Source organism: Salmo salar, chromosome ssa22, assembly GCF_905237065.1.
Source record: "Salmo salar chromosome ssa22, Ssal_v3.1, whole genome shotgun sequence".
Lineage (NCBI taxonomy): Eukaryota > Metazoa > Chordata > Actinopteri > Salmoniformes > Salmonidae > Salmo > Salmo salar.
In genome coordinates, this window is record NC_059463.1 from 28436117 (window position 1) to 28461500 (window position 25384).

Consider the following 25384-nt stretch of genomic DNA (forward strand, 5'->3'; position numbering starts at 1 on the left):
TTTAGGTCACCCAGAAAGTATACCTCTCTGTTGATATCACATACATTATCAAGGATTCCACACACATTATCCAGATACTGACTGTTAGCACTTGGTGGTCTAGAGCAACTTCCCAAAATAATGGGCTGAATCAATCACGAGTGCCTGATGTAGCTAAGCAGATTCTTTATCAACATTATTTGCTTTAAGTTTCCAAAAACTGTTTTGTATGATCCTTAAAACATTGTAGCGGAGTCGGCATGGTGCGGCTATTAAGATAAAAAGATGGTGCCTTCCGGGCTGGGGGCCCCTGATCTCCCTCCACCTCTCTCTGTGTGGCCAGGATGGTTAATCAGAGGACAGCCTGGCTGGGAGTGGGACAGCACGTCTTCCAGCCCCTCCATATCTCCCCCAGTGGGCTTGGACAGGGCACAGTGATAGGGGCCCTTTATCTCCTATCATCACAGCCCTCACCATGACAATGGCCCCTCTGGCTGTTTATCCAAGCGATGCTATGTCACACAGGGGTCGGTTTGACTCTACTGCGATGCGTTCACTCAAAATACAAATATGTCCAGTCACATTGGGAGAGGGAGAGGCCATTGAGAGTGGTTCCTTTTTCATGGTATACCAGAAGGTATACCTCTCTGTTGATATCACATACATTATCAAGGATTTCACACACATTATCCAGATACCGACTGTTAGCACTTGGTGGTCTATAGCAACTTCCCACAAGAATAGGCTTTAGATGAGGCAGGTGAACCTGTAGCCATGTTACTTAGACAGCATTTGACATGAGATCCTCTCTAAGCTTTACAGGAATATGACTCTGAGTATAAACCGCAATGTCTCTTCCGTAGATATTATAACCATATATTGCTACCACCGTGTCATCAAAGGAATTATCTAAGTGAGTTTCAGAGATATATGAATGATTTCTGTTGATAGCAAGTTATTGATTTCATGAACCTTGTTTCTTAGGCTACATACAGTTGAAGCCGGAGGTTTACATACACTTAGGTTGGAGTCATTAAAACTTGTTTTTCAACCACTCCACAAATGTTTTGTTAACAAACTGTAGTTTTGGCAAGTCACAGATTATTTTACTTATAATTCACTGTATCACAATTCCAGTGTGTCAGAAGTTTACATACACTAAGTTGACTGTGCCTTTAAACAGCTTGGAAAATTCCAGAAAATCATGTCATGGCTTTAGAAGCTTCTGATAGGCGAATTGACATAATTTGAGTCAATTGGAGGTGTACCTGTGGATGTATTTCAAGGCCTACCTTCAAACTCAGTGCCTCTTTGCTTGACATCATGGGACAATCACAAGAAATCAGCCAAGACCTCAGAAAATAAATTGTAGACCTCCACAAGTCTGGTTCATCCTTGGGAGCAATTTCCAAACGCCTGAAGGTACCACGTTAATCTGTACAAAGAATAGTACGCAAGTATAAACACCATGGGACCACGCAGCCGTCATACCGCTCAGAAAGGAGACGCGTTCTGTCTCTAGAGATGAACGAACTTTGGTGCAAATCAATTCCAGAACAACAGCAAAGGACCTTGTGAAGATGCTGGAGGAAACTGGTACAAAAGTGTCTATATCCACAGTAAAACGAGTCCTATATCGACATAACCTGAAAGGCCGCTCTGAAAGGAAGAAGCCACTGCTCCAAAACCGCCATAAAAAAGCCAGACTACGGTTTGCAACTGCACATGGGGACAAAGATCGTACTTTTTGGAGAAATTTCCTCTGGTCTGATGAAACAAAAATAGAACTGTTTGGCCATAATGACCATCGTTATGTTTGGAGGAAAAAGGGGGAGGCTTGCAAGCCGAAGAACACCATCCCAACCGTGAAGCACGGGGGTGGCAGCATCATGTTGTGGGGGTGCTTTTTTTGCAGGAGGGACTGGTACACTTCACAAAATAGATGGCATCATGAGGTAGGAAAATTAGGTGGATATATTGAAGCAACATCTCAAGACATCAGTCAGGAAGTTAAAGCTTGGTCGCCAATGGGTCTTCCAAATGGACAATGACCCCAAGCATACTTCCAAAGTTGTGGCAAAATGGCTTAAGGACAACAAAGTCAAGGTATGGGAATGGCCATCACAAAGCCCTGACCATAATCCCATAGAAAATTTGTGGGCAGAACTGAAAAAGTGTGTGCAAGCAAGGAGGCCTACAATCCTGAATCAGTTACACCAGCTCTGCCAGGAGGAATGGGCCAAAATTCACCCAACTTATTGTGGGAAGCTTGTGGAAGGCTACCTGAAATGTTTGACCCAAGTTAAACAATTTAAAGGCAATGCTACCAAATACTAATTGAGTGCATGTAAACGTCTGACCCACTGGGAATGTGATGAGAGAAATAAAAGCTCTACAATTATTTTGACATTTCACATTCTTAAAATAAAGTGGTGATACTGACCTAAGACAGGGAATGTTTACTAAGATTAAATGTCAGGAATTGTGAAAAACTGAGTTTAAATGTATTTGGCTAAGGTGTATGTAAACTTCCGACTTCAACTGTAGATATTCCATTCAAAGTCAGCCGTTTCCAGCTACAATAGTCATTTACAACATTAACAATGTCTACACTGTATTTCTGATCAGTTTGATGTTATTTTAATGGACAAAAAATGTGCTTTTCTTTAAAAAAACAAGGACATTTCTAAGGTACCCGAAACTTTTGAACGGTAGTGTACGTACGGTCACTGTAGGGACAAAGTCGTCAATGCATTTATTGATGAAGCTGGTGACTGAGGTGGTATACTCCTCAATGCCATTGGATGAATCCCGGAACATATTCCAGTCTTTGCTAGCAAAACAGTCCTGTAGCATCCGCTTCATCTGACCACTTCCGTATTGAGCGAGTCACTGGTACTTCCTGCTTTACTTTGTGCTTGTAGGAAGGAATCAGGAGGATATAATTATGGTCAGATTTGCCAAATGGAGGTTAAGGGAGAGCTTTGTACTCGTCTCTGTGTGTGGTGTAAAGTGGTTATTCAGTTGTGCAAACCGGCAGTTTCATCAGCTGTACGGGCAGTTGGTCTCAGACGATCCCGCAGGTGAAGAAGCCGAATGTGGAGGTCCTGGGTTGGCGTGGTTACACGTGGTCTGCAGTTGTAAGGCCAGCTGGACGTACTGCCAAATTCTCTAAAACAATGTTGGAGGTGGCTTATGGTTGAAAAATGAACATTCAATGCTCTGGCAACAGCTCTGGTGGAAATTCCTCCAGTCAGAATATCAATTGCACGTTTCCTCAAAACTTGACACATCTGTGGCATTGTGTTGTGTGTCAAAACTGCACATTTTAGAGTGGCCTTTTATTGCCCCCAGCACACGGTGCACCTGTGTAATGGTCATGCTGTTCAATCAGCTTCTTGATATGCCACACCTGTCAGGTGGATGGATTATCTTGGCAAAGGAGAAATGCTCACTAACAGGGATGTAAACACATTTGTGCACACTTTTTGAGAGAAGCTTTTTGTGTATACTGAACATTTCTGGGATATTTTATTTCAGCTCATGAAACATGGGACCAACACTTTACATGTTGTGTTTATATTTTTGTTCAGTATATGTGAGAATTGCCAGAACAATCTGATACCAAAAATATTTCCGAGCTATCCTGGTGTGGAATCACCCATGATGTAATTTATATAAGGTCCTACATTTTGGAGTCACTTTTATTGTAAATAAGAATAGAATATGTTTCTTAACACTTCTAAATGAATGTGGATGCTACCATGATTATGGATAATTCCTGAATGATTATGGATAATTCCTGAATGAATTGTAAATAATGATGAGTGAGAAAGGTAGATGCACAAATATCATACCCCCAAAACATGCTAACCTCTCACCATTACAATAACTAGGGTGGTTAGCATTTTGATGGGGGATATTTGTGTGTAACGTTCTCACTCACCATTGTTGACTATTTATTTACCATAAAAGTGACTCCAAAATTACACAATACATTATTTACCATTTATTTATATTGGGCACAAAATAATCTGAAAAACAACCCAAACAAACAGCAAATTCATCCAACAAGTTTATAGTCACAAGCTTGATGTAATCATTGGAAAGGGAAAGGGGGATACCTAGTCATTTGTGAATGCATTCAACTGAAATGTGTCTTCCGCATTTAACCCATCCCCTCTGAATCAGAGAGGTGCGGGGGGCTGCCATAATTATGTGGTAGGAATATGGGACCAAACACTTAAACTTTCGACTACTTCAGTACGCATATAAGTGAATTTGTCTCAATATTTTTGGTCCCCTAAAATGGGGGGAGTATGTACAAAAAGTGCTGCAATTTCTAAACGGTTCACCCGATATTGGTGAAAATAGCCCAAAATTAAAGCTGACAGTCTGCACTTGAACATAGTTCAGGAATATAGAGCCAAACCAACAGAAAATGTCACTGTCCCAATACTTTTGGAGCTCACTGTATATTAGCATGTTTGCGCTTCATATCCAAATCATCTATAAGTAACATCATTGAGTTACACAAAAGGTTTTTAGATACTTCTGGTCATGTAGTGTATGTGGACACCTGTTCGTCGAACATCTCATTCCCAAATCATGGCCATTAATATGGAGTTGGTTCCTCCTTTGCTGCTATAACAGCCTCCACTCTTCTGGGAAGGTTTTCCACTAGATGTTGGAACATTGCTGCGGGGACTTGCTACCATTCAGCCACAAAAGCATTAGTGAGGTCGGGCACTGATTTTGGGCGAGTAGGCATGGCTCGCAATCGGCATTCCAATTCATCCTAAAGGTGTTCGACAGTTTTGAGGTCAGGGCTCTATGAAGGCCAGTCAAGCTCTTCCAAACCGATCTCGACAACCGTTTCTGTATTGACCTCGCTTTGTGCACGGGGGCATTGTCATGCTGAAACAGGAAGGGCCTTCCCCAAACTGTTGCCACAAAGTTGGAAGCACAGAATGGTCTAGAATGTAATTGAATGCTGTAGCGTTAGGATTTATTTTCACTGGAACTAAGGGGCCTAGCCCGAATCATGATAAACAGCCCCAGACCATTATTGCTTCTCCACCAAACTTTACAGTTGGCACTATACATTCGGGCAGGTAGCGTTCTTCTGGTATACGCCAAACCAAGATTCATCCATTGGACTGCCAGATGGTGAAGGTGTAACGATCGTCGTGCAGGAAGGAAGAAGTGGACCAAGGCGCAGCTGGGAGCGAACTCATGTTATTTATTACAGACTGAAATAACACGGTCAAAACAGAGAATAAACGTATCGCTACTGCTCCAACAAAAAGAGACAACAACCCACAAACATCGTGGGGGGAAAAGGAACTTAAATATGATTCCCCAATCAGAGGCAACTAGTGACAGCTGTCTCTGATTGGGAATCGACAGAACCCAACATAGAAATACGCCCCAAAGCAAGGCTATACCAAAAACATAGAAAATAAACTATAGAAATGCCACACCCTGACCAAAATAGAAGAGTTCACCTGGTCAGGGCGTGACAGAAGGGTTATACATCACCCCAGAGAACGTGTTTCCACTGCTCCAGAGTCCAATGGCGGCGAGCTTTATACCACTCCAGTCGACGCTTAACATTGCGCATGGTGATCTTAGGCTTGTGTGGCTGCTCGGCCATTGAAACCCATTTCGTGAAGCTCCCGATGAACAGTTCTTGTGCTGATGTTGCTTCCAGAGGCAGTTTGGAACTCATTAGTAAGTGTTGAAACCGAGGACAGGCAACTTTTATGCGCTATGCACTTCAGCACTCTGCGGTTCTGTTCTGTGAGCTTGTGTGGCCTACCACTTCAGGGCTAAGCCATTGTTGCTCCTAGACGTTTCCACTTCACAATAACAGCACTTACAGTTGACCGGGGCAGCTCTAGCAGGGCAGAAATGTGACAAACTGACTAGTTGGAAAGGTGGCATCCTATGATGGTGCCATGTTGAAAGTAACAGCTCTTCAGTAAGGCCATTCTACTGCCAATGTATGTCTATGGAGATTGCATGGCTGTGCGCTTGATTTTATCCACCGGTCAGCAACAGGTATGGCTGAAATAGTCGAAGGGGTGTCCACATACTTTTCTATATATAGTGTGCTTTATAATGATTTGGACATTTGTGCCACAAGGTATGACAGCAATCTATGCTTTGGTTTTGTTGTCCATACATTTTGAAACTGGACAACAAAACAAAGCATGGATTGCTGTCATACCTTGTCCATAAACTGCTTACAGGGTAAGGAAACCAATATGTTATTTTGTGATTTGGTCGAACTGTCTCTATCTAGTGGTCAGAACTTGGTAATATCAGGATGTCGGATGGAACATAAACCTAACAACTTCAATTACAAATTTATCTGAAGAGGGGAAATAACCTCAACTTCCCTGAGTGCATTCGGAAAGTATTCAGACCCCTTTTCCCACAATTTGACACAGCCTTATTCTAAAATGGATTAAATACAAATATTTCCTCATCAATCTACACACAATACCCCATAATGACAAAGCGAAAAGTTTTTTAGACATTTTTGCAAATGTATTAAAAATAAAAAACAGTTACCTTATTTACATAAGTATTCAGACCCTTTGCTATGAGAATTGAAGTTGAGCTCTGGTGCATCCTGTTTCTATTGATCATCCTTGATGTTTCTACAACTTGATTGGAGTCCACCTGTGGTATATTCATTTGATTGGACATAATTTGGAAAGGCACACACCTGTCTATATAAGGTCCCACAGTTGACAGTGCCTGTCAGAGCAAAAACCAAGCCATTAATTCAAAGGAATTGCCCGTAGAGCTCAGAGACAGTGTTGAGGCACAGATCTGGGGAAGGATACCAAAACATTTCTGCAGCATTGAAGGTCAAGAACATAGTGGCCTCCATCGTCCTTAAACAGAAGAAGTTTGGAACCACCAAGACTCTTCCTAGAGCTGGCCGCCCGGCCATAACTGAGCAATCGGAGGAGAAGGGCCTAGGTCAGGGAGGTGACCAAGAATCCGACAGAGCTCCAGAGTTCCTCTGTGGAGATGGGAGAAACTTCCAAAAGGACAACCATCTCTGCAGCACTCCACCAATCAGGCCTTTATGGTAGTGGCCAGACGGAAACCACTCCTCATTAAAAGGCACATGACAGCCTGCTTGGAGTTTGCCAAAAGGCCCCTAAAGGAAACAAGATTCTCCCGTCTAATGAAACCAAGATTGAACTCTTTGGCCTGAATGTCCAGCGTCATGTCGGAGCGAATGGAATGGCATCAAACACATGGAAACCATGTGTTTGATTGTATTTGATACCATTCCGCTCCAGTCATTACCACAAGCCCGTTCTCCCCAATTAAGGTGTCACTTTGAGTCTCTCACTGTTGGAGCACTGCTGTGAGGAACAAGGGTCTTTCACAGCATATAAGGTAGGACAAACATCATAAAAAAAACACTCCAAACAGTCAACACATAACTTATCATAGATAGCCTAACTTATGCTGGCGTCTTGAAATGTAATTCAGTTTGCCCTGCCTTGACACCATCCTATGTGTAGGCTGTCATGTTATTCATTATTTTCTGAGGGGTTTGCGCTGAACCAGAGATACTCTATATAATGACAAGATGGTCTTGTCTCCGCCTTTACAATGGGGGTCGTTGTCGAAAAGGTGGAAAGGCAGGTGGGAGGAGGCAAGATCAGGTGTTAATATTCTAGCCAATGAGAGGGCAGATACGCAAGCGAACAACTGATAAAAAACTCAAATTTAAAATAGTTTTTCTCAAAGTTGCCGAGATGCCACGTGCGTCCACTTATATCAATACATTCGTAACAAACTAAAGATTACAAAACTTCTATTCCATCAAATAAGTCTCACTTAGCAAATTGACAATAAAGGAAATAGTTGACCAGATCCCCACTTGGTTTGCTTCTTGTGTGGACTGATTTTGACAGAAGTGGAGCCTCTCACTTCGCATCTTCCTCTTTGACTTGCTTTGTAAAGGTAAAAGGTAAAAAAATAAAAAATCAGAGCAAGCAGGTGCAGCTCTCTATTTTGACCACTAGAGGGAGTCTTTGACAAGACAAAGTAATGTATCTTTGACCATCAATTTCAACTAGGGCCTGAGCAGAAAGTTGCATCTTCTCTGTGTTAAGATGGAAAAATCCAGAGCTCTCTACTTCTAAGAATAGTTCAGAGGTAACAGAGGATTTGGAATAACCAGGAACAAAGCTCCAAGGGCTACCATCATGGCAGGTGGGAATGTTGCCGGGGGTAACCAGATAGCCCAGCAAGGCCCCCTCTTCCACCCCTTCCATACAGTCTGTCAACTACTGCACCTAATCCACACCCCACTGGATGGCCATTGGACCCTCTCTACCCAATGGGGTGATTTGCAGGCTGACGGTCTGTGTTTATGAGGGGTTGTATTTCATGGTTGTGGTACAGTTAAGCATGCTTCTCTCCTCTGGCCTGTGGGCTGGGCTGTGGCCACAGCTCCTAACGAGGTTCCAGTTAATCCCATTGATTTGAGTGCTGGTAAATCTCTGTCAGCTGGTATTGGGCTGATATGCCACCAAAAATATCCCCCCCTGACTCAATCACTCACTCGCTCACTTACCCACCCATTCACTCAATCACACAGGGGTGGGATATCACAGTTTAGTGATCCTCACTCGGCTCACTGAATAAACCGAACATTCCTGCAAGCCCAGAGCAGCTGTAGTCAGGGTCATATATCAGACCGTGCTCAGTGTGAATGTGTATATTTACGAGGGCTGTCCCCGACTAAAAAACATCTTGGTCGACCGAAAGTCGTCTGTTCTTTCGACCAATTGATTGGTCAACATTTTTCGTGTATTTTCCCGTATAGACACACCCTGTGTGTTTTAATAAAATAAACTATATGCATTGAGCTTGTCTGATGCTTTATGTTAACGGTTTGATGAAATAAGACAGATGTCTCGAGGGCGCCAAAGAACCTGACCGAAATATTCTCCTCCTGCTGGCTTTCGCAGATTGTGCCATTACTCTCCTGAAGTTGCCTGTAATAGACTACACGACGAGTCGGCAACCTTTCTTTCGTTGAAGGCCTGTTTCTCTTACTATTTCTACCGATCTGCGTGCCAGTTATGGTTTTCATATGCACATTTTCATATGCACAAAATTCTATCCAAATCTAAATGAAAATGATACAATCCTAAAAAGTAACTTCTATTGCCATTGCCAACTATGTAAAAATAGCCTACATAAAGCCAACAAATGAAAACATGGCAGCCTGCAAGTAGAACATATCCTGATAAAAATAAATATCCTATAAATCACATTGGCTACACATGGCCTGTCTGCAATGAACTTGAAACATTGTATCAACTATTAAATTGGGTCCATCCCAAAGCTGCACTAGCGAACTTGCAACATTGTATGCTACAAAATATTCTGGGCCTGTCATGCCAAATAATATCCCCCGTCCAAAAAGTGTCTCTCTCTCTGCATCACAATGGGATTCGATAAACTATTAGCGTCCGACGATTAGAATTTTGAAGATCATTACAGCCTAAATTACCTTATTTTCACCATCACTATGCAAACAAGGCTGATTTCCGTGACAATTTTGCTGTTTAAACAAGTTTTGTTTAGCTAATAAAATGAAAACATTGCTTCAAACTACTTTTGGATACCTTGTTATCATTACAACATTAAATCCATGTCTTAAACGTTGCTACGTTTCGGAAATGGCAAAGAAAACGTGTAATCTGCTTGACACATTTAAGTTACTTACCTTACAGATCACAGTCAGCTAATTTCCACTCCATTCATATGCAAATCCATTTTATTCATACACTGGCTTGTCTGTCTGTCTGTCATGTTTTTATTTGAACCTGCCCTTCCCTTGTTTCCCTAGTCCTCTATTATGATTTTTTTTAAATGATATCTCGCATAGCTCATTAGTACACACTTGTGGTTGAATACATGTATCTATTGTAGGTTCTATGATACAACAATAAATAATGTGGAACAAATGAATACCATCAAGGGATACCTTACAATAATGAACACCTTGTGAAACAGCTGTGAGAACCAACCTGACAAAATGTAAGATTTTAATACATAAACGTTCCTTTTTGATACAGTTATGTCATTTAATATTTTTTCAGATTTTTTGTACACAAATGGCAATCATAGACTAAAATTCTGGTGTGTGGAATATTGAGGTGGTTGCTGTGTGGGTGGAGGTTTCTGCCTGTCACTTGTTCTCAACAGGCAGCCAGTCTCAGAAGGGGGACTTGAAGAGGGAGACTGCAAAGCCCAGGCACTGCTGCTCTCTTTGTTCTGAGTGTTTGCAGTGCTAGTGTTTTTAGTTCATCTGTGTATCTCACATAAGAATGTGCCCAGTATGATAGAGCAAGAAAACCTTCTTAGCAGATAATGACAACATGACAACAACAGTAGCTGTAGATGATGTAATGAAAAGTTGGAGGATGGTTGGTAATGGAGGACATCAGGTGTATCCACTTCTGGATGTTGGGAAGAACCCCTAGGTCCTGGAGAACAGGAGCAGAGTTAAAAGGAACATGGTAGGAGACAGAGATGTAAACAAGCAAACACACAGGTTACATGGATTAGTGCAGTGTTATAAATGGGAGATATGCACTTTTTATCACTTTAGGAAGGTATAGCCTACCTCAAGCTGGTCCCCCTCCAACTCAGAGCACAGAGAATCAGACTGATCCGAACTCACTGGTTCCGGTGCATGGGATACCTCCTGGGGGTTTGGACAGTCGATGGTCCTAAAGTCATTTGAAGAGGTAAATTGAAGAGGTACATTTTTATAAGCTCAGCATATCTACCATTTCTTGCTTTCTCACATGTTAACCAAAGCATAACATACTTTGTCTATTGGGCTTCACCGAAGTGAATGGCGTCAGTGCTTTCAATGGTTGACCGTCCCAACTGCTCCAACAGTAAAAGATTGTTTGCTTCCACCGAGGTAACCCTAGGAAGACAAAGAGAAGAATATCAGTGTTAGGGAAACTAAAACTAGCTTCAGGTTATTTTTGGTGCAAATGCAAATAGTTATTATCTGAGATTTCTTATATTCACCTTAACAGATGGTGACCCCAGCTAGGAGCGTTTCCCAGGCCTTGCCTTCCTTTCGTTCTTCTTCCAAACCAATTGCATTGTTTACCTCAATCAACAGCTGCGGCTCCCGTCCGTACTCAGTGGAGGCCTGGATGCTGTTGTTGTGTGCAAAAATAATTACCTTATAATTACGCTATCTATTGACGATGTAAGATATTGAAATATGTCTGATTATGTACCATGGAAAAACAAAAACAAATTGTAAAAAATAAATAAAACAAACCATTGGTGACAGAATATAACCTATAACATCTGTACCTTGTTCCAGCTTTCATGACCTCGGTCACTCAAGATGACCTCAGGAGAACCGTGGGTGTTGAAGATGTCCATCTCCTTGGAGGTGGCCTCGCCAGTCTCGTCCTTGATGAGTATCATACAAAACAAAAAATCTATTTTCGGTTCCAAGCACCCTTTTTAATGGGTTACAGAAGGGAATTTAGAGTTAAGCACGTACTCTTCCTTTACTGATCTTAATGGGTATTGCCTCCACCCACTTGAGGAAGGGATTGGTTGCCGTCAGACACCAGCTGTTGCCATTCCTGGATTTCATGAAGGGTCCGATGAGATCCACCTCTAACATTTAAAGTGTTAGAGAGAAGATTACTTTATTCTTACCCGTATCTGTCTTACAGTCTGCACATTTTCATATTTGTAAGGATACTGACACACACACACACACACACATTTTATAATATTGAACTCTGCTGTGGTCAAATAAAGCAACCATTACAAAACAACTTATCAGGGCAAAATTTGAATTCGGACACTTACCGATCATGTGCCATGATGAAACAACTTTGATGGGCTTCATCTCCAGCCCCACAGTCTTTGCCCTCTCAAACTTCTGGCAGGCTAGACAGGGTACTGACCTTTTAATTAAGTAAAAAGTGACAAATTGAAACGTGTGCTCTCTGATATGACATTAATTGAAAGCATAATCATTTCAGATAGAATGTGATTGAAAAACAAAAGGTTATTTCACTTGCCCAGCTGTCCACCTTGATAATTCTCTGTCAGAAGAAACGTATGTTTATTTGGCAATCATGCGTTTCACTCCGAAATGGCCAGCGTGCATCTCTATCAGCACGGCCTCTTTCTCTTCCTTAGTAAAAAAAATCACCCTCCTGTGTGGCTGGCCATCCTTCCCCCGTAGGTACATATGATTGCCTAACAAGTTGGAAGAGAAGAGTTGTTGAAATACTCAAGTCTAAGTACATTTGCACTGCTGTCTTTCTCTCTGTTTCTCTCTCTCCATCTCTCTCAGGCTGTCTTCCACTCTCTTCCCACCTCTCCCTTATCTTCCTTTCCCCCCCCCTCTCTCTCTGTCTGTCTAGCAAAGACACCTAGTTAAGGGCATTTGGAATGACCATAATTGCTTACACCTATCCATTTGATTGATCAGGTTTAATTTATAGCTAGACACCTCTATATGACAGACATATAACTATATCAGTGGAGGCTGCTGAGGGGAGGATGGCTCATAATAATGGCTGGGATGGAGTTAATAGAATGGTATTAACCACATGGAAACCACATGTTTCATACCATGCCATTTACTCCACTCCAGACATTATTATGAGCCATCCTACCCTTAGCAGCCTCCACTGGACTATATGTATAGCTCGTAACATTTAAATGACCAACTAGCTAGATCGAAAATGGTTGTTGAAAATTAGTTGTACATAGCTAAATCTGGGGGGGTGGCACATTTTGACAAGGGGACACTATTTGGCATGACAGGCCCTCAGAGTTTCCACCCCAGTGAGCTCGGGACAGACACAGCTGTAGGCTATTCACACAAAGGATAAGAAGCAGTGTTTGACTTGGAGGAGCTCACCGGAGCTGAGTACCGGCACCTCAAATGTTCTACTGCTTGAGCTCCTGTTCCTCTTATAGAATATTAGCTAAAAAGTATTGTGTGGCTCCTGCACATAAATAAACTCAGCAAAAAAATAAATGTCCTCACACTGTCAACTGTTTATTTTCAGCAAACTTAACATGTGTAAATATTTGTATGAACATAACAAGATTCAACAACTGAGACATAAACTGAACAAGTTCCACATACATGTGACTAACAGAAATGGAATAATGTGTCCCTGAAGAAAGGGGGGGGGGGGGTTCAAAATCAAAAGTAACAGTCAGTATCTGGTGTGGCCACCAGCTGCATTAAGTACTGCAGTGCATCTCCTCCTCATGGACTGTACCAGATTTGCCAGTTCTTGCTGTGAGATGTTACCCCACTCTTCCACCAAGGTACCTGCAAGTTCCCGGACATTTCTGGAGGGAATGGCCCTAGCCCTCACCCTCCGATCCAACAGGTCCCAGACGTGCTCAATGGGATTGAGATCCGGGCTCTTCGCTGGCCGTGGCAGAACACTGATATTCCTGTCTTGCAGGAAATCACACACAGAACGAGCAGTATGGCTGGTGGCATTGTCATGCTGGAGGGTCATGTCAGGATGAGCCTGCAGGAAGGGTACCACATGAGGGAGGAGGATGTCTTCCCTGTAACGCACAGCGTTGAGATTGCCTGCAATGACAACAAGCTCAGTCCAATGATGCTGTGACACACCGCCCCAGACCATGACGGACCCTCCACCTCCAAATCAATCCCGCTCCAGAGTACAGGCCTCGGTGTAACGCTCATTCCTTCAACGATAAACAAGAATCTGACCATCACCCCTGGTGAGACAAAACCGTGACTTGTCAGTGAAGAGCACTTTTTGCTAGTCCTGTCTGGTCCAGCGACGGTGGGTTTGTGCCCATAGGTGACGTTGTTGCCGGTGATGTCTGATGAGGACCTGCCTTACAACAGGCCTACAAGCCCTCAGTCCAGCCTCTCTCAGCCTATTGTGGACAGTCTGAGCACTGATGGATGGATTGTGCATTCCTGGTGTAATTCGGGCAGTTGTTGTTGCCATCCTGTACCTGTCCCGCAGGTGTGATGTTCGGATGTACTGATCCTGTGCAGGTGTTGTTTCACGTGGTCTGCCACTGCGAGGACGATCAGCTGTCCGTCCTGTCTCCCTGTAGCGCTGTCTTAGGCGTCTCACAGTACAGACATTGCAATTTATTGCCCTGGCCACATCTGTAGTCCTCATGCCTCCTTGCAGCATGCCTAAGGCACGTTCACGCAGATGAGCAGGGACCCTGGTCATCTTTCTTTTGGTGTTTTTCAGAGTCAGTAGAAGGCCTCTTTAGTGTCCTAAGTTTTCATAACTGTGACCTTATTTGCCTACCGTCTGTAAGCTGTTAGTGTCTTAACGACCGTTCCACAGGTGCATGTTCATGAATTGTTTATGGTTCATTGAACAAGCATGGGAAACAGTGTTTAAACCCTTTACAATAAAGATCTGTGAAGTTATTTGGATTTTTACAAATTATCTTTCAAAGACAGTGTCCTGAAAAAGGGACATTTCTTTTTTTGCTGAGTTTATAAACAGTACCAACACCCAAAATGAGTACCGGAACCTACAAGTCAAGCACTGATAAGAAGTAATCAGGTAGGCCTATTTAATGACGTTTCCACTGGATCAGAGCATGACATTTTTCCCTTTCACGCTGAGTGGTTATCAAAAGGTGTGAGAGCTGGAAAGATTTTTCAACTACATTGAGGAACTATTGTAATTCTCAATGGATTTAAAAACAGACTTTGTTTGCTTGCTATTTATTTGAGGTGAAGAAAACCTTATTTTCAGAAGCTCCACAGGTCATTAGTGGGGGTGCGTTAAGCCAATCAGAAATACTATCAGATCCCCAAATGGGCACATTTATATTCCTACATTTGCGTGCAGGCCAGGTAGCCTATAGGCCCACTGCTATGCGTGCGCGTCCTTACTCAACATTCACAGAAGCGCTCCAAACAAAAGACAATGACTAGATTTACAAAACTCATAAATAGAATGAAACAAACCAAAACTTGTTTCTCACATGTGTAGCATAGGTTGCGCATTCTGAAAACAATGTGTCCACTCAGAGAATGAGAACAGGAAGACTGGAATAATAATATTGAATGCATTAAAATAAATGACCGTAACCAAAGTAACAAACATTGTAGATTAGAAATGATAGGAATTAATGGTAAATGTACTACTGGTGATATATGTAATGGGGGGGAATTGATAGACACTAACAATCAAACACAAACAATTCACACAATGATGTTATGAAATAATGAATGTGCACAAAATTGGCGGGAGAGTGCGCATTCTGGAGAGAAAGTGCATTGTGCATCTGGGCGCGTGGTCAATCCGACATCTGCATTGGCCATGCAGCATTTACGGTGATATGCTCTCAGAAGTCAGGGCATTTATACTACTTGCGCTTCACAGAGCATAGCAGTGCTGTTGTCAAGGAAGTGAGTTTGTGTTTATACAGGATGTATAACGTCAACCAATCATGTCAAGGCGGAGCTATAGAGCCCTCTGCATTGTTTAAAAATTTGGGAGAGGCATGGCGATGCGGTACAGAGCTTGATTTGGCCTCTGCATGTCTCTGGAGGCTCTGCTATTGCATCACACCCTCCATATGGAGCCTCCTACCACATTTTCAGATCAAGCATAAATAGGCTTTTAGTCTAGGCCTCTGCAATGGATTAGTTCACTGAGATGGGCGCAAATATATATTTGTTACTGCTCGACTAAATCGATCTTGGTCGACCAACAGCCTAATCTCCAAACAATCGACCAGTCGACTAATCGGGGTCAAGCCTAATATTTACAGTACATGAGTGACAATTATAAACATAGGTGTTTCCTGTCTGTCTTGCCTTCCAACGTGTGTGTGTGTGTGTGTGTGTGTGTGTGTGTGTGTGTGTGTGTGTGTGTGTGTGTGTGTGTGGTCTTGTACTGCTCTAGTCTGTCCTCTTCCAGCAGCACAGCCTCTAAATCAGTGCCCAACCAGTGCACCCAAGTAGACTGAGCTGCCCCTTAAACACCATCCATCATGGGAGAGGCTCTGAAAGACCGCAAAGGGACTGGTGGGTTGGAGGGTTAGACGGAGAGTCAAGGAACACCCCCTCACTCAGCTCTCCTAGTGGAGGTGAGGAAGAGTTCACACCCCCTCACTCAGCTCTCCTAGTGGAGGTGAGGAATAGTTCACACCTCCTCACTCAGCTCTCCTAGTGGAGGTGAGGAAGAGTTCACACCTCCTCACTCACCTCTCCTAGTGGAGGTGAGGAAGAGTTCACACCCCCTCACTCAGCTCTCCTAGTGGAGGTGAGGAAGAGTTCACACCCCCTCACTCAGCTCTCCTAGTGGAGGTGAGGAAGAGTTCACACCCCCTCACTCAGCTCTCCTAGTGGAGGTGAGGAATAGTTCACACCTCCTCACTCACCTCTCCTAGTGGAGGTGAGGAAGAGTTCACACCTCCTCACTCAGCTCTCCTAGTGGAGGTGAGGAAGAGTTCACACCTCCTCACTCACCTCTCCTAGTGGAGGTGAGGAAGAGTTCACACCTCCTCACTCAGCTCTCCTAGTGGAGGTGAGGAAGAGTTCACACCCCCTCACTCAGCTCTCCTAGTGGAGGTGAGGAAGAGTTCACACCCCCTCACTCAGCTCTCCTAGTGGAGGTGAGGAAGAGTTCACACCCCCTCACTCAGCTCTCCTAGTGGAGGTGAGGAAGAGTTCACACCTCCTCACTCAGCTCTCCTAGTGGAGGTGAGGAAGAGTTCACACCTCCTCACTCAGCTCTCCTAGTGGAGGTGAGGAAGAGTTCACACCCCCTCACTCAGCTCTCCTAGTGGAGGTGAGGAAGAGTTCACACCCCCTCACTCAGCTCTCCTAGTGGAGGTGAGGAAGAGTTCACACCCCCTCACTCAGCTCTCCTAGTGGAGGTGAGGAAGAGTTCACACCTCCTCACTCAGCTCTCCTAGTGGAGGTGAGGAAGAGTTCACACCCCCTCACTCAGCTCCTGTGTGAGGAAGAGTTCACACCTCCTCACTCAGGTGAGGAAGAGTTCACACCCCCTCACTCAGCTCTCCTAGTGGAGGTGAGGAAGAGTTCACACCCCCTCTCAGGAATGATCCTGCCGGTTTCAGGGGAATGGGACGTTGACCTCAATATGGCCGGCTTAGCTGAATGGTTATATCCCTGAAGAAATAGCTGTGGTAGAGTGTATGTTATGTGTAAAGTAACACGGGTTCTGGGCTCCCTCTTTGCTATATTCAGATACTGTGAGAGCTGTGCTGATAAGCAGAGAGGCTGGTGAGTGGTAAAGTGAGGGCTAGATTATCAGAGATGGGAGGGAGAAGAGGAGCAGAGACTCTTTGGTAGCCTTGGGACAGTGAGCGTGGGATTTTAGGGTATGCGTGGACGGAATGTTTTGAGAACCCTCTCAGGGATGGGCTCTCATAGAGATACGGAGCATCATGCTGGGGTGAATGTTGAGATATCATTTGTTTTCATTTGTTTCAATTTCTAATTATTTGTTTCACATGAGAAAGAAGATTGAACAGGTTCTTGTTAGATTTTTCCCCACTCTGTATTTCATCATACCCATGTCTACTGTCTAAAGTTGATCTCATTCAATCAGCTTACACTAGATGTGGACCAAGGTTGATAAACAGACGGTGCTGTTCTGCAGCACAGTGTTTCTCTGGTCATCTCTAAGGACAGATCTCTTTATATCTCTAGAGGTCATCATGGTGGCATGGCCAGCTCATGTATGTTTTCTTTCTCTTTCTGGTCAGTAGAGTATAGGTCAGTACTATACAGTACATTACTATAGAGTTTAGTACAGTAGAGCACAATAGAGTAGAGTACAGTCAATTTAGTGTACTGTACTGTGCTGAACTATACTGTACTGCGCTGTACTGAACTATACTGTACTGAACTGTACTGTGCTGTACTGTACTGTGCTGTACTGAACTCTACTGAACTCTACTGTGCTGTACTGAACTCTGCTGTACTGAACTGTACTGAACTCTACTGTGCTGTACTGAACTCTGCTGTACTGAACTGTACTGTGCTATACTGAACTGTACTGTGCTGTACTGAACTCTGCTGTACTGAACTCTGCTGTACTGAACTCTACTGTGCTGTACTGAACTGTACTGTGCTATACTGAACTGTACTGTGCTATACTGAACTCTGCTGTACTGAACTCTACTGTGCTGTACTGAACTGTACTGAACTGTGCTGTACTGAACTCTGCTGTACTGAACTGTGCTGTACTGAACTGTACTGTGCTATACTGAACTCTGCTGTACTGAACTCTACTGTGCTGTACTGAACTGTACTGAACTGTGCTGTACTTAACTGTACTAAACTGTACTGAGCTGTACTATGCTGTGGTCTACTGTGATGTACCGTGATTTCCAAACTTGTGAAACATATACGTCTATGATTGGACAGATTTGGTCCGGTCCGACCAACCAAATTGGGTCTTGTTTGGGGCCGGAGCTCATTAGAATAAGTGTGTAGAGTAATACCCAAACAAGCAAAGGACGATATAAGTTTGTTAACTTTGTGTACCTATTCAGGATACGTCACCATGAAGAGAGTGACATTTATAATTATGCATTTTTGTATAGTACAGATCAGGGACCCATGATGTCATTCTGTTACCGTCATTCTGTTACCGGGTATAAATCCAATTCAATTACTGTAGTTCAATTACTGTAGTTCAATAACTAAAATTGATTTTTTGAAACTTATGTCGTCATGTCATAGCGGACACCCCATTCTTTCAGCAGACATCTTTGAATATTAATTCGTGGCCACAAAAAACAGTCATTCTGTTACCCATCTTTACGTCTGCACTGTTATTTTGAGACAATTTGTTTTTGTAAATTTTTCTGTAGAAATTGTTAAAAGTAGTCCTTGTGTGTAGAGTTGTATGGTTTGTTTCACTATGCAATCAATGGTTCAGAGACAAACTGACTGTTTGGCGTACTTTTAAAGTGAAGAGTCTCAGCGTTGTTTTGTTACAGTGGAATCTTTGCTCTGCTCCTCAGTGTTATTTCTGTCGTTCTCTCTTTGTATTCTCCGTTCCTATCCTCCCAGTTATGTAACATTTATCTAGGCCTAATGTCAACACTGACACAAACTAACAATGCACCATGCCCTGTGTACTATCTTCATGTCATCCAGCCTCTAAAGGCCTGCTCTGTCACTCAGCCGTCATGTAGCTACCCTCTTTGAGCATCTTTATTCTCAGTGGGATGAGATGAGATGGGATGCTTTGCTTCCTAGTGCTTACTCTCTTTATGGGAGTTTAGCCTAACGGAAATACTGTGTTTTGTTCTGCTATGGTGCATTTTCTGAACCAAGCATTAACAAGGATTTATGGAGATGTGGTTTTGTTGCTGGAGTTGTGTCCAGGCATCACTATTTTGTGGCCGAGAGAGAGAGAGAGAGAGAGAGAGAGAGAGAGAGAGAGAGAGAGAGAGAGAGAGAGAGAGAGAGAGAGAGAGAGAGAGAGAGAGAGAGAGAGAGAGAGAGAGAGAGAGAGAGAGAGAGAGAGAGAGAGAGAGAGAGAGAGAGAGAGAGAGAGAGAGAGAGAGAGAGAGAGAGAGAGAGAGAGAGAGAGAGAGAGAGAGAGAGAGAGAGAGAGAGAGAGAGAGAGAGAGAGAGAGAGACTAACCCCACCATGGCTCATTCGCCAAAGCCTATGGGGTTTTTGGATAAATGCCATAAATAAGATCTGTGCTACACGTTTAGTGAATTTTGATCATTTTATGTAATCAAAAGCTCATAAAGTACATCATTACTGGGAGACTGACTGGTATTATATCATAGAACAAGATGTATTACATCTCCTAAGTCTGTTAACCTCGGCCATTATTTTCGGCGTATATCCCTAAACTCCATTCTTTCCCCATTAATTTCCCCCATAGGAACTCATTTTCATTTTTTAGGACTACAAGCTAGCAAGCTCTATTGCATGAGAAGCTCCGCCCACTAAACGCACAGCTGGGGGGGTGTACTGTATCCCGGGATCCCTTGGGCTCCCAATGTCACGCGCCTAGAGGCTGGTAGACCAGTACAGTGGGAGAGGCAGCGTTTGCATGTGCGTGTGTTTTCAAATGTCTGAAAGTTTGAGGACAGGAATATGAATATCTAGGTCAGCTTTCTTCCTTTTTCAGTTAACGTCTGGTACATTCTGGAGTGAGGTTTTCAGTTAACATCTGGTACATTGTGGAGTGAGGTTTTCAGTTAACATCTGGTACATTCTGGAGTGAGGTTTTCAGTTAACATCTGGTACATTGTGGAGTGAGGTTTTCAGTTAACATCTGGTACATTCTGGAGAGGTTTTCAGTTAACATCTGGTACATTCTGGAGTGAGGTTTTCAGTTAACATCTGGTACATTCTGGAGTGAGGTTTTCAGTTAACATCTGGTACATTCTGGAGTGAGGTTTTCCATTAACCTCACTCCAGAATGTACCAGATGTTAACTGAAAGCCTCTCCAGAATGTACCAGATGTTAACTGAAAGCCTCTCCAGAATGTACCAGATGTTAACTGAAAACCTCTCCAGAATGTACCAGATGTTAACTGAAAGCCTCTCCAGAATGTACCAGATGTTTTCAGTGGAGGGTTGTGAAGGGTGAAGGATCATGTTTTAGTTTAGAAAAAGGAACATTTCCAGTACTGTCAACTTCGTCAGAGCCCTTAATGTCTTATCTCACAGTGCATCAGAGCTCATAAAATGTTTTCTCAGACAATGTTCTTATCTTTTATTGTATCAAGAGTAATAAGATAAAACCGAGTAATCTCGGTGTGAAACCAATCTCCCAGCATTCAGATTGAAGGCTATATTGTATTACATTACACTGCAGAAGTCAAGACAGATTTGGGTCATCCTACCCTTGTAACGCCCAGAAGAACATGATTTCACTTGGAAAGGCCAGTCATTGCCTTTTAGGGATGTCATTTTGTGAGGACATGACATGACTGACCTGGAGGATACAGTGAGTGTTTGGGTTCCAGCCAGACAGAAAATAACTCTGCTGCTGTAGCCATTCAGATAGTAGAACAAGCCACTCATTGTAGGTTAGGTCAACTCCTGTGTAATTATGTCTATTTATGTGTGCTGGTTTTGCAGTAAAAACAGGAACTGTCAGGGATCTGACTCTTGTCTAGCTGTGGTGTGTGTCTAGTCTGTGCCTGGGTCTATATCAGGGTTGTCAAATGGCCCGCGAGTCCCTTCAATTCCAGCCGCAAGGTGGTTTGAGTAAGCCTTTCTTTAAATATTTTTTCCCCCGGGGAAAAATTATCTCAATCGACATGACTAAAACCAAATAGAAATGGTGTAGAAATGACAATGACCTACATTTCTAGTCTCTTTACTCAGCCCAGCTTGCTAACAGTCATCAAAACGAGGAGACTGTGATCCTGTGTCTTCATTCTCTGCTATGAGGGGAATTTCCCTCTTGTCATTTCCACTCCCCCACTTAGTCCTCAGCTTCTCATTCTAAGAAGGTTGCACTACATGCTTTTTCTCTCCGACTTTCCTGAAGAAATAGAGAAGAGTCAAAGAATGAAGGATTGAGAATACAAAGAGATAAGAAACGGGAAGGATAGAGAGGTAAAAAAAAATACAACTACTCCTACAGAGTTCCAGCAGTCTCCTAGGGAGGGATGACCAAGCCTGACTCACTAGAAGAAACAGGCTTCCCTTTAACAGCAGTCATGTGAGGAAGGAAGCAGGAAATCCCCTCTTCCCCCTGCCTGGCCCCTTACATGCTGTATTAGAGCAGAGAGTTGTCTGCTGTCAGGCAGGACCATATGATACTAAATCACACATGCTAATGTAGTGTACTCACTCCCATTACATCATAGAACTGCATTAGTCTACACTGTGTATTGTAGGCTAAACAAACACGCATTAAAACGAACAAATACAGTATAAACTATGTGTACCTTCAGGCACTATAGGCTACTTTCTATTAATGCAGACTAAATGAAATACTCAGGAATTTAAAGAACACAAAGAAACAAACCACTTTCATATCATTTAAGCTACATTAACACACACACAGCATGCAGTAATACTGTGATGGGGAGGGGAGGGAGATGGAGACAGTGGAGGGGGAGTGCTGAGAGAAACCCAGCCTCCTCCATTCTACAGCACATGAAGTGGTGCAGCCCGCCTCACACCCCTTAGCACCACGTGGTACACTCCAGACCAGTCAGAGGGATTTAAAGGGATTGTTTGTGTACAGAAAACCGGCCTAATCCAGGAAGCAGCACAGGCACAGAGGCAGAGAGAAGGGGGGATGCAGAGAAAAACATACTCCGTGCAAAACGGGACCGAGTGAGAGAACTAAAGAGACAGTGATAACAGACAATCAGAGAGACCGAGAGAGAAGACACAGTGTAGCCTGCTGCTGCTGAATGTGTGAGGGTGAGAGCATACTCTGTCTCTCTCCCTCTCTCTCTTTGTCATCACTCTCTCCACGTCCGTACCCTGTGTCTGTGGGGGAGGGAGCAGCAGCCGTCCTGTCCCGGGCCTGGTGACATGTCCCAGCATCCCACAGGAGCCCTCGCAAGCCCACCGCCACCTCCACCACGACCGTGAGGTACTGTAACACTGTAACTGGAATGACAGTGATGTAGCCGGCTATCTTCTCCTTCGGGGATAATATAGCCATGTTGTTAGAACGCTAGTTGTGTGGTGGAGACAGCTTCTGTATTGTACCCTGCTCTGCTACTTCTGAGACAGGAGCGGGATGTACACATGCACATTGCACACACAACACACACTGACCGACACAGGCACCATCGGTCAATGCAGCAGGAAACTGCTGTTGCTGACAGTAATTTAAAGAGGGTTGGAAACGGGGATGAGAGGGGGATAAGGCTGGGGGTGGGGGGGCGTGATGATGAACGAAGCATCTGTTGGGAGGAGAAGGAGAGGGCAGATAGAGAAGGCTGCGTCACAGCTGTACCGCCGGGCCGGTCTGTCGCTAGTCTCACCGATATCAGTTGTACTTACTGCAGTGTCAGAGTGATGGGGGACTGGCCAAAGGGCTGCATGTGTTTGGGTGAGGGGCTAGATCTCTAAGAGAACATATTACCTGTGTGTGATGACCGGTGATATCCATGTTGTGAGTTAAAGTAGTTGCCGGTGTCCTGTCCTTATTCCTATTTAATGTTAACTCCCCAGATTAGTAGTACAGTCAGTTTGTCTCTGAAATCATAGTTGTTTGAACTTTACATTGTGGAGTACTGTGACATTTGAAGTAGGAATTTCTTCTGTCTCCACCCATAAAAGGACCTTTCAAAAGTCCTCCATTCAGCACAGTTAAAAATGTTCCGCGTATATGATACCACAGTCTATTTCTATTAATGTAGTCCCAAACTTGAATTGCTAGAAATATAAACTACAGAGTATTTGTTGTTTTGTTTACCACAATCCTGCTAGTTATATTTGTCCAGCTCATTTGGTGTAGTAGGCATTCCTGTGGTGGGCTAGTGTCCTAAGCCACTGCCCCCAGAACACATGTACCAAGCTAGCATGGGTTTAAATCCGGTCCATTGCTTTTTCAGCACACTGTTTAACCTTTCGTCTCTCTACCTCTCTCTATCCTATCCAATAAAGAAAAAATACATACGGAGTGGGACCTGCTGTGACCCCCCTGCAACAAAAAAAAAGATGGGGGGGAATAATGATGCATTGTGTGCGTGTCGTTTGTGTGACATGACAACATGTTGATTGGGTGCAGAAACGTGAGAGGATCAATAGCAGTCAGGTATTCATCACTGGTCTCAGTCAGGTATTCATCACTGGTCTCAGTCAGGTATTCATCACTGGTCTCAGTCAGGTATTCATCACTGGTCTCAGTCAGGTATTCATCACTGGTCTCAGTCAGGTATTCATCACTGGTCTCAGTCAGGTATTCATCACTGGTCCTTTTCACCTGAACAGGGTCTTTCCTCAGTTACCTCGACTAACCGCTGCCCCCGCACATTGACTCTGTACCACTACCCCCTGTATATAGCCTCGCTATTGTTATTTTACTGCTGCTGTTTAATTCTTTTTTACTTTTATTTTCTGTTTTTTTACTTAACACTTATTTTTCTTGACTTCTTAAAGCATTGTTGGTGAAGGGCTTGTAAAGTAAGCATTTCACTGTAAGGTCTACACTTGTTGTATTCGGCACATGTGACAAATCAGATTTGATTTGATTCCCAAGGCTCTGTAGAAAATAGTCCGTACTGTAGCAAGAAGACTTGAGGAATTCAGGCTACATTTGAGACAATATATTGAGGCAAAAAGGGGTTCAAAGTACAGTTTTATTCTTATCTGTGGTTGCTAAGGAATATTTGCAGAGTATGTCGCCCTCTCAGGGAATAGAGCGAGGGAGGTGTAGTGAGCTGTGAAGCAACAGCTGCCTCTCACACACTGATGCCATAAACAGTCTACAATACAACATATGATACACACACACACACACACACACAGCATATGGTCAGACACACAATCTGTCTCACGAAAACAATCAGGATAGACACATCTCTTTCTTAAACACACACACTTCTCACACACACACACAGCATTGTCTCCTCACTGTGTCCACTGTCTGAGAGCTCTTGTTATCGTATGTAGGTCACCGCTCTGTGAAGATGTCATCTGTCACTTAGCCCTGGGTCAGGAGGTCATCTACTGAGATGGCCTGGCCTCTCGCTGATCCACCCCAGGGACAAACACACTGGGACAGCAGACAGGGACACACACACTGGGACACACACACGGCAGGTAGCCTAGTGGTTAGAGCGTTGGGCCAGTAACCAAAAGGTTGCTGGATCAAATCCCCGAGCTGACAAGGTAAAAATCTGTCGTTCTGCCCCTGAACGAGCCAGGGAACCGTTTTCCCTGGTAGGCAGTCATAGTAAATAAGAATTTGTTCTTAACGGACTTGCCAAGTTAAATAAAGGTTAAAAAAAAGTCCAGTGTAATGCAGGAGACAGGAGGGTACGAGAAGGAGAGAGGGGCAGGCTCAGGCCTTAGGAAGATGATGATGACGGGAAAGCTGAGGTGAGCTCAGCTGACTAACTGCACTGTCATGCTGTCTGTTGAGGAGCTGCGCTTTCATTGCAATGAGGATTAGTGGTAAGTAGGACCTAGGACAGCATACCCCCCCCCCCACCTGCACACAAAGGCACACATTTTGTAAACAGTAAAAAACACGCAAGCAGCATCTTACTGGAAATGTGCTACAGGCTAGATGGCACACAACCTGTACAGAGTACTGATGCGCCAAGGTACATTCACAGGGAAAGTAGATTATACAGGTGCTCTGGGCTCTTTTAAAACTGGATGAA

General features: G+C 43.6%; 1 protein-coding gene across 6 annotated transcripts in view; it reads left to right on the top strand.

Annotated features, from left to right (window-relative positions):
* LOC106583055 (AMP deaminase 2) overlaps window positions 1-25384 on the top strand; it is a 58907-nt gene that overhangs the window by 15244 nt on the left and 18279 nt on the right. Inside the window, exon 1 of one of the 6 annotated variants that reach the window (XM_045705359.1) lies at window positions 15934-16158. The exons of 4 other annotated variants lie outside the window; for them this stretch is intronic. The gene's annotated coding sequence lies outside the window, so the exon portion shown is untranslated. Of the gene's footprint in view, window positions 1-15933; window positions 16159-20651; window positions 22639-25384 lie in introns of those variants that run through there. One more of the 6 variants, XM_045705357.1, reaches the window with a different exon arrangement.